This window comes from Sus scrofa, chromosome 7 (assembly GCF_054392235.1).
Source record: "Sus scrofa isolate SSC_HxYL_T2T_F1_AM1 chromosome 7, Sscrofa_HxYL_maternal_Yorkshire_Landrace_v2.0, whole genome shotgun sequence".
Lineage (NCBI taxonomy): Eukaryota > Metazoa > Chordata > Mammalia > Artiodactyla > Suidae > Sus > Sus scrofa.
The window spans coordinates 50,584,159-50,596,713 of NC_139389.1; the positions used below are offsets into that span (position 1 = coordinate 50,584,159).

The 12,555-nt window shown below is 42.3% G+C and overlaps 1 protein-coding gene across 2 annotated transcripts in view; it reads right to left on the minus strand.

The window, feature by feature from the left end:
• Positions 1 to 12,555, minus strand: part of TNFRSF21 (TNF receptor superfamily member 21) — a 99,851-nt gene that overhangs the window by 14,073 nt on the left and 73,223 nt on the right. Inside the window, exon 6 of one of the 2 annotated variants that reach the window (XR_014810250.1) lies at positions 8,722 to 8,778. The exons of the other annotated variant lie outside the window; for it this stretch is intronic. The gene's annotated coding sequence lies outside the window, so the exon portion shown is untranslated. Of the gene's footprint in view, positions 1 to 8,721; positions 8,779 to 12,555 lie in introns of those variants that run through there. 2 annotated transcript variants of the gene reach the window in all.

Consider the following 12,555-nt stretch of genomic DNA (forward strand, 5'->3'; position numbering starts at 1 on the left):
TGGGATCTGGCGTGGATGTGGCTGCAGCTGCGGTGTAGGCCGGCAGCTGTAGCTCTGGGAACCTCCATGTGCTGAGGGTGCGGCCCCTAGAAAAAGACAAAAAACAAAAAACAAAACAAAACAAAACAAAAAAACTGTTTAATTGTGCAGCCGAGGCTTTGAGTTAGGCTTGTAGAACTCAAAATGAAATCTAGAGCTGCGAACTGACCGCTGAATTGGTGTGTAGATAATCCTTGCCACGGAATTATCTGTGCTGGCTGGCTATCATCCCTGCCCCCACTGGCTTGGCAGTTGAAAATTTCACACTTTGCACTTGAGTTGTTTCACTTGACTGGTTTTAGAGCTCAAGGGCTGGAGGGATGTTTTTAGTTTCAAGGGTCATGAATTTGAATTGCAGTGAAGTAAGCAATAGAGCGATTTGGAGTGAGTGTGGTTAAATCACCTCTAATGTGCCTTCCGTTTGCATAATACTCTAGTCCTTGGACCACAGATACCTGGAGCTACTAAGTGTATGAATATTTGTTTTTATAAAATAAACTGCCAAGGGGGAGGTAGGAGGGAGTGGGATGGACAGCAAGTTTGGGGTTAGTAGATGCCAACTATTACACTTAGAATGGACAATCAATAAGGTACCACTGTATAGCACAGGGAACTATATCCAATCTCTTGGGATAAATCATGATGAAAGATAATATAAGAAAAAAAATGTGTGTGTGTATATACATGTGAAAGATAATATAAGAAAAAAAATGTGTGTGTATATATACGTATATATGTTTGTATATACATATATATGACTGGGTCACTTTGCTGTACAGCAGAAATAGGCACACCATTGTGAATCAACTATACTTTAATTTTTTTTAATGTAAAACAATACAAATAAAAGCAAAATTAACTAAACTTCAGGAAGATGACTCGATGACCAGTCTGGATGGTGGAAGTAGAAGTCTGACCATGTTAAGATCTTGTTTCATAATTTAAGAGACTCAGATTCAGGGACCATCAAGCATCTTCTTCCAGGAGTTGCCACCCTGGCACAATGGATTAAAAATCCAACTGCAGCGGTCAGGTCGCTCCAGAGATGCGGGCTCAACCCCCAGCCTGGCACAGAAGGTTGAAGGATCTGGTGTTGCTACAGCTGTAGCATAGGTCAAGCCCTCAGAGTCAATCCCTTGCCTAGGAACTTCCATAGGCCTTGGGTATCATAAAAAAAAAAAAGAAAGAAAGAGAAAGAAAGAAAGAAAGAAAGAAAGAAAGAAAGAAAGAAAGAGAAAGAAAGAAAGAAAGAGAGAAGAGAGAGAAAGAAAGAAAAAGAAAGAAAGGAAGAAAGAAGAGAGACAAAGAAAGAAAAAGAAAGAAAGGAAGAAAGAAGAGAGAGAAAGAAAGAAGAAAGAAAGAGAGAGAGAAAGAGAGAGAGAGAGAGAGAAAGAAAGAAAGAAAGAAAGAAAGAAAGAAAGAAAGAAAGAAAGAAAGAAAGAAAGAAAGAAAGAAAGAAAAAGAAAGAAAGAAAGAAAGAAAGAAAGAAAGAAAGATAGATCTTCCAGGACAATTTCAGTACCCCTGCATCCAGATGTGATTTTATTTCCAGTCTTTGTCCCCCTTTTGAACCAGGGGCCCACTCATCGACTCTCCTTAATTGTAGTCCATGGTTTTTAAGCCCTAACTGTATTGTCTTGCCTGGTTAACATCCATTGGCTTCTCACCCTCATCCCTAATAGCAACTGTGCCCCCAACTCCAGGGATAGATCTGATCTTAGGAGAAGAGGGATGGCTGGGGGGTGGGGTACTCAGAGCCTAAAACGCCTGTCATTTCATTCCTTCACTCTCGGGCCATCACTAGTGGGGTTTCTACCCCTATTGTCAATCTTTGAGAGGCTGCTTGCCCAACCCTTGCTGCTGGCCTTTTAGATACTGACACCCTGCTCCCTGGGCAGTGACTCATCTCCCACCCTACTCCTACTCGAGGCCACCACTGGATTTTAAACTGGGAGACCTTGAAAAAGGCCTTTGTGGCCTCCAACTGGGACCCTCTGGAACCCACCTCCATATATCACCCAGCTGGGCTTCTGTGTGGACCTTTGGGCCCTGTCTTGACTCAAGCTGGGCTCATAATCCACATTTCTCTAGTCTGTTCCAGCCACCGCTGGGCCTGTGACCCTGGACTTCACTTTTTTTTTTTTTTTTTGTCTTTTTAGGGTCGAACCCATGGTCTATGGAGGTTCCCAGGCCAGGGGTCAAATGGGAGCTGCAGCCACTGGTCTACACCACAGCCACAGCAATGTGGGATCCAAGCCACATCTGTGACCTACACCACAGCTCATGGCAACACTGGATCCTTAACCCGTTGAGTAAGGCCAGGGATCGAACCCGTATCCTCATGGATACTAGTCGGGTTTGTTACCACTGAGCCAAAATGGGAACTCCCTGTTTGCGACCAAGGAGAAAATGAAGGTGAATCTCTGGTTCTGCCAAAGCCTTGCCTCGGTTATCAGCTCTACATTATCGCTTTCTAGTTGCTTTTCCCCGTATTGGGTCTCTTTCTTCTATGTCTGCATGCTGGTCTCTGACCCAGGGCTTGACCTGACCATGGCAACAGTGTCTGTCTTATGCCTCCTTGTTTCCTTGGAACTCTCAGGGCCTCTTTAGCCCCTGGGATGTTACCTTACTCTGATAGCTGGCTCAGATGTGCTCACACCTCTCTAATCTTAATCAACAGCAGCTATGGGCAGAGGACTACGATCCCAAATCCACTGTTCTTTCTAGGTTGCTGCAATGGTATGATCTATCTCAGTGTCTTCCAGACTCTGCTCTGCAGGATATCACTATTCCAGGAGACAATGGCATTTGTAGGAGTTCCCTTGTGGCTCAGGGGGTTAAGGATCCAGCATTGTCACTTCAGTGGCTTGAGTCACTGCTATGGCACAGATTCAATCCTTGGTTCAGGAACTTCCACATGCTGTCAGCATGCCCCCCCCCCAAAAAAAGTGAACATTTGCAAAAACAAATAAATTAATTAAAAAGTGTCTATCTGTGTATTTCATAATCATGTGATTTTGAGACATGCTGTGTTAAACACGGCCCTTTACTGCAGGATGTTTCAGGCCCTCCAATATGCTAAGGAGCTTGTAATAGTCAAGGGATAGGGGAGCACAGTCCATAGCTTTTTTCAAATGTATCAGCCTACTGGAGTTCCCATCTTGGCTCAGCAGTTAGTGAATCTGACTATCATCCATGAGGACGCAGATTCGACCCCTGGCCTTGATCAGTGCGTTGAAGATTTGGCGTTGCCGTGAGCTGTGGTGTAGGTCACAGACGCAGCTTGGATCCCGAATTGCAGTGGCTGTGGTGTAGGCCGGTGGCTACAGTTCCTATTGGACCCCTAGCCTGGGAACCTCCATATGCCATGGGTATGGCCCTAAAAGACAAAAAAAAAAGACCCCCCCAAAAAAATTATTGGCCTCCTGAGGTTTTTGTGCATAATACTCTAAACATATTACCAAAAGTTCCTCAGAACTCCATGTGAGAAATGCTGAGTGATTTAAGATCCATTATTTGATGCTGTCCTAGAGCCATCTGAAAAAATTTCCCTCTGACAGAACATAAATGGATCAAGTCTTCCTAATTATCAAAGTAAAATTAGACCCTTATCGCATACCATTCACAAAACTCAACTCAAAACAGAGTAAGACTTAAACATAACACTAGAACCTATAAAACTTCTAGGAAAAAAATATGGGAGAGCTTCTTGGCATTGGTCTTGGCAGTGATTTCATAGGCATGACACCAAAAGCACAGATGACAAAAGCAAAAATACACAAGTGGGACTACATCCAACTAAACAGCTTCTGCATAGCAAAGGAAACAAGCAATGGAGTGAGAAGTCAACAAGTGGAATGAAAACAATTGGCAAATCATATATCTGGTAAGAGATTTATTTCTAAAATATATAAGGAACCCTTACAACTTGATAGCAAAAACAAAACAAAACAACCTAATAACCTATTTATAAAATGGGTTAAAGAACCAAATAGGTATTTCTCCAAAGAAGACCCATAAATGGTCAAGAGATATATAAAAAGATGGTTAACATCACTAATCATTGTGGAAATGCAAACCAAAACAACAGTGAAATATCACCTCAAACCTGTTAGGATGGTGCTTTTTTTGTTTTTTTATCTTTTTAGGACTGCAGCCACAGCATGTGGAGGTTCCCAGGCTAGGGGTCGAATTGGAGCTATAACTGCTGGCCTATGCCACAGCCACAGCAGTGCCAGATCTGAGTTGTGCCTGCTATCTACGCCACAACTCACGGCAATGCAAGATCCTTAATCCACTGAGCAAGGCCAGGGATTGAACCTGTGTCCTCACGGATACTAGTCAGACTCATTTCTGCTGTGCCATGATGGGAACTCCTAGAATAGTTATTCTCAAAAAGCCAAGAGAGACAAAGATTAACTAAACTTACTGAGGTGATCATTTTGCTATATATATATATATAAATATTGAATCATTATTCCGTTTTCCTGAAAATAATATAATGTATGCCAATTATACCTCAATTTTCTTAAAAAGTCAAAAGATGAATATTGGTCAGGATGTGGAGTAGAATATACACAATAATGTGCAGTATTGCTGGAAATATAAATTGGTTATGGCCATTATGGACAACAGTATGGCTCTCCCTCAAAAAATTAAAAAATAGAACCACCATCGGATCCAGCAGTCCCACTCTGGGTATTTATCGAAAATAATTGAAATCCTTATTGCCAAGAGATATTAGAACCCTCTTTCAGCACTACTCACAGTAACCAAGACGTGGAAGCAACCCAAATGTCCATCAACAGATAAATGAATAAATAAACTCCAGTATAGACATACAATGGAGTATTACTTGGACTTAAGACAATTTGGCAATATGTGACAACATGGATGAATGTTGAGGACATGATGCTAAGTAAAATAAGCAGTCAGAGAAAGAAATACACTACATGATTACACTTATATGAGATAAAATGCGTGTGAATAGTCAAATTCACAGAATCAAAGAGTGAAATGTAATAATATAATTGAAAAGAATCTCGAAAATAATATATATATATTTACATATACATATGAATCACTTTGCTGTCAACCTGAAACTAACACAGCATTGTAAATCACCTGTACTTCAAAAAAAAAAAAGAAAGTTTTTTAGAGAGTAAAATAATAGTGGTTGCTGGGGGCTGCGGGGAGGGAGAAAATGGTTAGTTATCCCTCAAAGGGCATACATTCCAGTGAAGCAAGATGAATACTTTCTAGAGATCTGCTGTATAGCATTTTACCTAGAGTCAATTAGACAGTACTGGATACTTCAAAATTTCTTGACAGCAGATCTCTTGTTGAGTGTTCCTTTATCAGTTAAGTGAAATAAAAGAAAAAGGAATGAAATTATAGCGATTAAATAGAAGTGAGCTTCAGAGAGGTAGCCTTTTTCAGTTAAAAACTCTTACTTATGTGCATTCTTCATAACTTTATAAAACCAAGTTTGGACCACTACAAATGTATTAGAATGTATTAGAATGACTAAAACAAAAATACTGACAATATTAAGAATAGCAAGGAGGTTGAGCAACTGGATGCCTTATATATTACTCTGGAAATACATGTATTACTATAATGAAACTAGTTTGACAATTTACTATAAAATTAAATATACACTTACCTCACTACCCAGCAATCCTATATCTGAAATTTATTTCCACATAAAGAACATACACAAATGGTCATAGCAGCTTTCTTCATAATAGCCTCAAACTGGAAACAGTCCAGTTGTCTGGTTAAACAAACAGTGGTACCTCCCCACCATGGGCTAATACTCCGCAGTAAAAGCAAACAAACTTGATATATGCAACTATTTGGTCAGATCTCAAGGGGATTATGCTGAATGGGGTGGGAGGGGCAATCTCAGAAGATTGCATTGATATAACACTCCCTAAATGGCAAAACCGTAGCAATGAAGCACAGTTACCCAGGTTTAGGATGGAGGAAAGGGTATCTCTATAAAAGGGTAGCAGGATGGAACTTCTTTGCGGTGGTGAAAGAGTTCTGGACTCCAATTATGGTGGTAGTTACATGAGTCCACACACGAGATAAAATTTCAAAGTACTCCCAAAAGGGGGGGGGGACATGTAAAAACTGGTGTGAAATGAGTAAGGACTGTAGTTTAGTGAATAACGCTGTATTAATGTCAATACCCTGGTTGGAATAATACTATGGCCACAAGATGTTATCCTAGGGGGAAGCTAAGCAAAGGGTAGATAAGAACTCGCTACACTGTTTTTGAAACTTCCTGTGTATCTTAAATTATTCGAAAGAAAACAACAAAGAAAAAAAAAAAAACAAGGAGAAAGCCAAACAAACAAGCAAACAATGCAATTTTTGAGTGTAGATGAGAGGCTCCGGGGGGAAAGAATCCAGTCCAACTAATTTGTCTTTTGGGACCATGCCTGGCTCATTCACTTGCTTTTCTGGCTCCACGACTTGCTAGCTGCGTGACTCTGGGGAAGCTGTCTGTACTTCAGTTTCCTCATCAGCCCAATAGAAATAGTAATAGTTCCTGCATCATAAGATACAGTTAAGATGAAAGGGTGAGAGTTCCCATCGTGGCGCAGCAGAATGGAATCCGACTAGGAACCATGAGGTTTCGGGTTCGATCCCTGGCCTCGCTCAGTGGGTTAAGGATCTGGCGTTGCCCTGAGCTCTGGTGTAGGTTGAAGATGGGGCTCGGATCCTGTGTTGCTGTGGCTCTGGCGTAGACCAGCGGCAACGGCTCTGATTAGATGCCTAGCCTGGGAACCTCCATATGCTGCATGTGTGGCCCTAAAAAGACAAAAAAAAAAAAAGATAAAAGGGTGATTAATGTCAAGTGCAGTGGATACTTTATCAGAGGAGGATTTCCATGAAGGGACACATGCATTCTGTGCTCTGAGCACGTGATGTGAGACTGAGCAGTATCAACTCCTTGCTTACATCAGAACGTTCACAATATACCTCTGCTTTCTTTGGGGGTTTCTTCCCCTTTTCAATCTGTCTCACTCCCCAAAGCACTACAACTGTCAGCCTTCTGCTTCTTTTGACACAATTTTCTTTGAAGTTAGTAAGAAGGAAGGCTTACACGAGGGAGCTTTTCAATGTTATTCCTTGATTCATATTTGGTTTCTGACTCCCTTATACTGTTTTAGTACTTCCACCCTTCACTTTTTTTTTTTTTTTTTTTTTTTTTCCTGTTTAGGACCGCACCCACACATAGGGAGGTTCCCAGGCTAGGGGTCTAAACAGAGCTGCAGCTGCCAGCCTACACCACAGCCACAGAAACGCAGGATCCGAGCCGCCTCGGCAACCTACACCACAGCTCATGGCAACGCCTGATCCTTAACCCTCTGAGCAAGGTCAGGGATCAAACCTGCGTCCTCATGGATGCTAGTCAGATTCGTTAACCTCTGAGCCACAACGGGAACTCCCACTTAAATACGTTGATTACAACATCCAAAGGTCTCTTTCCCTTACTGGGCTATGAACTTGAGATCAGGAGCCTATAAGCATTTATCTACTCACAAGTAGTTACTGAGTAGCTACCATATTCTAGGCACTGTTTAGATGCAGAGAATACAGCAGTGAACAGGCAAATGCCCAGTTCTTAACAGGAGTTACAGTCTTCTACGGAATTCTTTGTATTCCCAATTCCTAGAAGTGTTTAGCCCACAAAAGTTTCATGGATGGAGTGATAAATATTTCCATTAGGGAGTTCCTGTTGTGGCTCAGCAGGTTATGAACCCTGGCCTCGCTCAGTGGGGCAGGGATCCGGCATTGCCGTGAGCTGCTATGTAGTTTGCAGACATGGCTCAGATTGAGCATTGCTCAGATTGCAGACACGTTGCTCAGATTACAGACACAGCTGTGGCTGTGGCTGTGGCATAGGCTGGCAGCTGCAGCTCTGATTCAACCCCTAGCCTGCAAACTTCCATGTGCAGCAGCTGTGACTCTAAAAAAAAAAATAAAATGAAATAAAAATTAAAAAAAATTCCATTAGAGGGTACACTATATTTAAACAAAATGGTGTGAAAATGGCTGGTGTGAAAATGGCTAGTATAAGCCTCTAGAGAGAATGAGAAACAAGTGTCCTAGGAATATTAGAAATGAGCAACTTTTTTGTCTCTTCATTTTCCCCCATGAGATTTCCTGCTTGGCATTTTGTGTGCATAACACAGTCGGTGAATGGAGACAAGGCAACACTGGGACAGGGCAGAAGCATCTCCTCTGGAAAGATAAACTCTTGAAAGACTCTTGAGAAAGCTTTGCTCTTTTTTCCTGGGGCAGATATTAATTATAAGCAGTTCTTGTACTGAGAAATATAAGGTAGCTGCCATGTTCCCTTCTCTAAACTTTCTAAGTTTGAATCTCCCCATTTGAACTTTATGCTCCATTGTTCGTTTGGGAGCCAAGTCCAAGAAAATGATCTAAAATTGCTGAGGGTGGGGGGGGGGGGGTGTGTGTGCCATTTTTCCTGAAGAGCGGGGAAAGAAGCTGATTTCCTTTGTAGATTTTTACTCAAATGGTCCTCACAAAGCTAATTTTTGTAATATTTTCAGTCTGGTTCATGTAATTCTGGTCTAGATGTTCTATTGCCTGGATGTCATAAAAATATGCTAAAAGTGACTGTATAATGATATAATTTATAAATTTTTTTTTTTGTTTTGCTATTTGGGGCCGTGCCTGCAGCATATGGAGGTTCCCAAGCTAGGGGTCTAATCAGAGCTGCAGCTTCTGGCCTGCACCACAGCCACAGCAACGCCAGATCCGAGCCACGTCTGTGACCTACACCCCAGCTCACAGCAACACCGGATCCTTAACCCACTGAGCGAGGCCAGGGATCGAACCCAAAACCTCATGCTTCCTAGTCGGATTCGGTTCTGCTGCACCATGGCAGGAACTCCTAATTTATAATTTTAAAAATTCAACTATATGTACTAGGGCGCAAAACTCAAAATATTTTGAAGGACAAATCATGAAAAGAACATCTTCTCTTCCTGTCTCTTGGACAGCCTGTTCTCTCCCTAGAGGCATCCACTGCCAAATTTCTTATATATCCTTGTAATATATTTTATGACTATCTGTTTTGTAGCAATAATAAGACTCCAGCATTCAAATGTGTTTCACATATGCAGCTACTTGGAGTCAAATAGGGTAAAACCTTTTCAGAGTTCTAATCCGAGTAATTCTTACTCAAATCCTTCATTTCATTTTCTTTCAGGAAAAGAGGCAAAAGAGGTCTCTTGGCACAGTGAAAGCATGCGCCAGAAACTCAGACAAGGCTCTGCCATTAACTAGCAGATATGGCCCTCACGTCCCACCTGAAAGCCACAGGCTCCTTGGATGATGTCCAAGGTAAGGGCCACAACTCTGCTAAACCAAAGATCACATCTACTTTCTCAAGTCAAAAGTCAAGATAGGCATTTGCTGCATGTGCAGCACTGCGCAATGAGAGTGATGCCCCAGTGGCCCAGGTGTTGCAAGAAAAAAAAAAAAGAAGAAGAAAAGAAATTTTCTGATATAGTCATTGCAGTTTTAAGACTCCTGATATTTCATTTCTCTGAAAATTGGCAAAGCTTCCATCAAATATATATATATAGAAACATAAATCAGGATAATATCACTTTCCAAGTGTTCTTATTTAATCATACCTTCATAACATCACTTCCTAAATATTCTTGATTAATCATGCCTCATATACTACACTCAAAGTTATGAAGAATTGAGTAGTGTGCAGGTGGCTTCATCAATGCAATTAAATCTTAAGGTGTTTGCCCCCACTGGGCTTGGTAGTGTATTAACTTCTAACAGTCACATAAAATTTTACAGCAGGGTTTTGGGTCCTAAAGCAAGTCTGCAGCGTTAAGTGGGACTGGCTATAGAAAAATCATAAATGCTGATTCCCGGGTCATTTCCCTGTAAGATTTATCCATCGGATGTAGGGGGAGGCTTTACAGACACAGAGGTTGTGGTTGCCAAGGAGGAGAGGGAGAGGGGAGGGATGGATGAGGAGTTTGGGATTAGCAAAGGGAAACTATGATATATAGAATGGATAAACAAGGTCCTACCGTATAGCACAGGGAACTGTATTCAATATCCTGTGACAAACCATAATGGAAAAGAATATGAAAAAGAATGTATATATATGGAAAAGTGCATCACTTTACTGTAGAGCAGAAAATAATACAGTATTGTATATCAATTATATGTCAATAAAATTAAAAAAAAATTTTTGGTCATCCCTACAGCATATGGAAGTTCCCAGGCCAGAGACTGAATCCGAGCCACAGCTGCCACAACACTGGATCCTTTAACAGCGCCAGGCCAGGGATTAAACTCATGTCTCCAAAGGGACCCGAGCCACTGTAGTCACATTCTTAACCTACGTTGCCACAGTAGGAACCCCTAAAATAATTTAAAAAAAAACTTTTTAAAGAATCACTTTCTTCACAAGCTCTTACATCAGCAGCTGTCCAAGTTGACTACCTAGTGGCATCCCCTGGGGAGTTTTAGCTCATATCTGGGCCCCACCCCTGAGATTCTGACATACTGGGTCTGGGGTTCGCTTGGGCCTTGGATCTCTCAAAGCTCCCCTGGTTGATTCCAAGTGCTATAGATTCTGACTAGGATTGCCTGACTCTGGAAATCTCTTTAGCTCATCAGAAATTATTTCCTGGGAGTTCTCACTATGGCTCAGCGGTAACAAACACGACTAGTATTCCTGAGGATGTGGGTTCGATCCCCAGCTTTGCTCAGTGTGTTAAGGATCTGGAGTTGCCTTGAGCTGTGCTGTAGGTTGCAGATGTGTCTCAGATCCCCCATTGCTGGGGCTGTGGTGTAGGCTGGCAGCTGCAGCTCTGATTCCACCCCTAGCCTGAGAACCTCCATATGCCGCAGGTGTGGTCCTAAAAAGCAAGAAAAAGAAAAGAAGAAAGGAAAGAAGGGAGGGAGGGAGGAAGGAAGGAAGGAAGGAAGGAAGGAAGGAAGGAAGGAAGGAAGGAAGAAAGAAAGAAAGAAAGAAAGAAAGAAAGAAAGAAAGAAAGAAAGAAAGAAAGAAAGAAAGAAAAAGAAAAAGAAAGAGAGAAAGAAAGAAAGAGAGAGAAAGAAATTATTCCCTCTCCTCATGTGAAATTGGTGTGATTCTCTCCCATGTTAGAACCACTCTATGTGTGAAACTCAGACTTAATCTCAGGCTGCTCAGTGTCATCCTGAGACAAGCAGCCTCGACATCCGCCAGGTACCCGCCCCCTCCAACAGCTGAAACAGAACCTGCGCTTTAGCAAATCTGGAAGTTGTTTCATGGCTTATTAAAGTTGAAGGAGCACAGCAAAGGCACCTCCAGCTATGCATTTCCAACAAGCTCCCAGGTGTAGGTCGGCTGGTCCCTGGTCTGCACTGGCAGGGATCTAAAGAACTTTTCTCAGTGTGACCCAGTGAAGGTTTCCATAAACACTGTGTGGGAAGCTCATTCTCCACATCACCACAAATCTCTTGAAGTCTCTAGGAATCTGCCTTTTTTTTTTTGGTCTTATTAGGGCCACACCCACACCCATGGCATAGGAAGGTTCCCAGGCTAGGGGTCAAATCAGAGCTACAGCTGCCAGCCTACACCTCAGCCAAAGCAACGCCAGATCCAAGCCACATCTGCGACCTACACAGCTCACAGCAACACTGATTGAGGCCAGGGATCAAACCCGCACCTCATGGAACCATATATTGGGTTCACTACCACTGAGCCAGGACGGGAACTCCAGAATCTGTCTTTTTAACAGCCTGCTCATTCTCAGGCCGTTTTTAACCTACATGAAAGGTCAATAGCACCAAAGCACATCCAACTTCCCCAGAGCACAAATCATCTCCCCTTTGAAAACCAGCCCCAAAGCTCCTCTGGGGAGTTCCCATTGTGGCTCAATGGAAACGAATCTGACTAGTTTCCATGAGGATGCGGGTTCGATCCTTGGCCTTGCTCAGTGGGTTAAGGATCCGGCATAGCCATGAGCTGTGGTGTAGGTCACAGACGTGGTTCGGATCTTGTGTTGCTGTGGCTGTGGTGTAGGCCGGCAGCTGCAGCTCCAATTCAATCCCTAGCCTGGGAACCTCCATATGCCATGGGTGTGGCCCTAAAAAGCCAAAAATAAATAAATGAATAAAAAATAAAAATAAAAAGCTCCTCTGCATTCAGCCTAAGTTGGCCTGGAGGAAAGAGTCTGACTTTAAAAAAAAATCGTCTCTTCCTCAGCCTTTCAAAAAAACGGAGATAGATTTTCCCCTTGCCTCCTTGGATCTTCATTATCAAGTTCTGACTTCCCAACAACTGCTGTTTCTTCCTCTTCTGGTTATCCTTCCAACCCCACATTGCAGAACTTCCAGGTCAGCAGACCCCTCAAAGTCAGGCAGCTCCAGTTATTGAAAACCTCCAAAGTGAGCAACACAGTATACATATGAGGTTATCATCCACTCGGACCAGAACATTATATTTTTAAA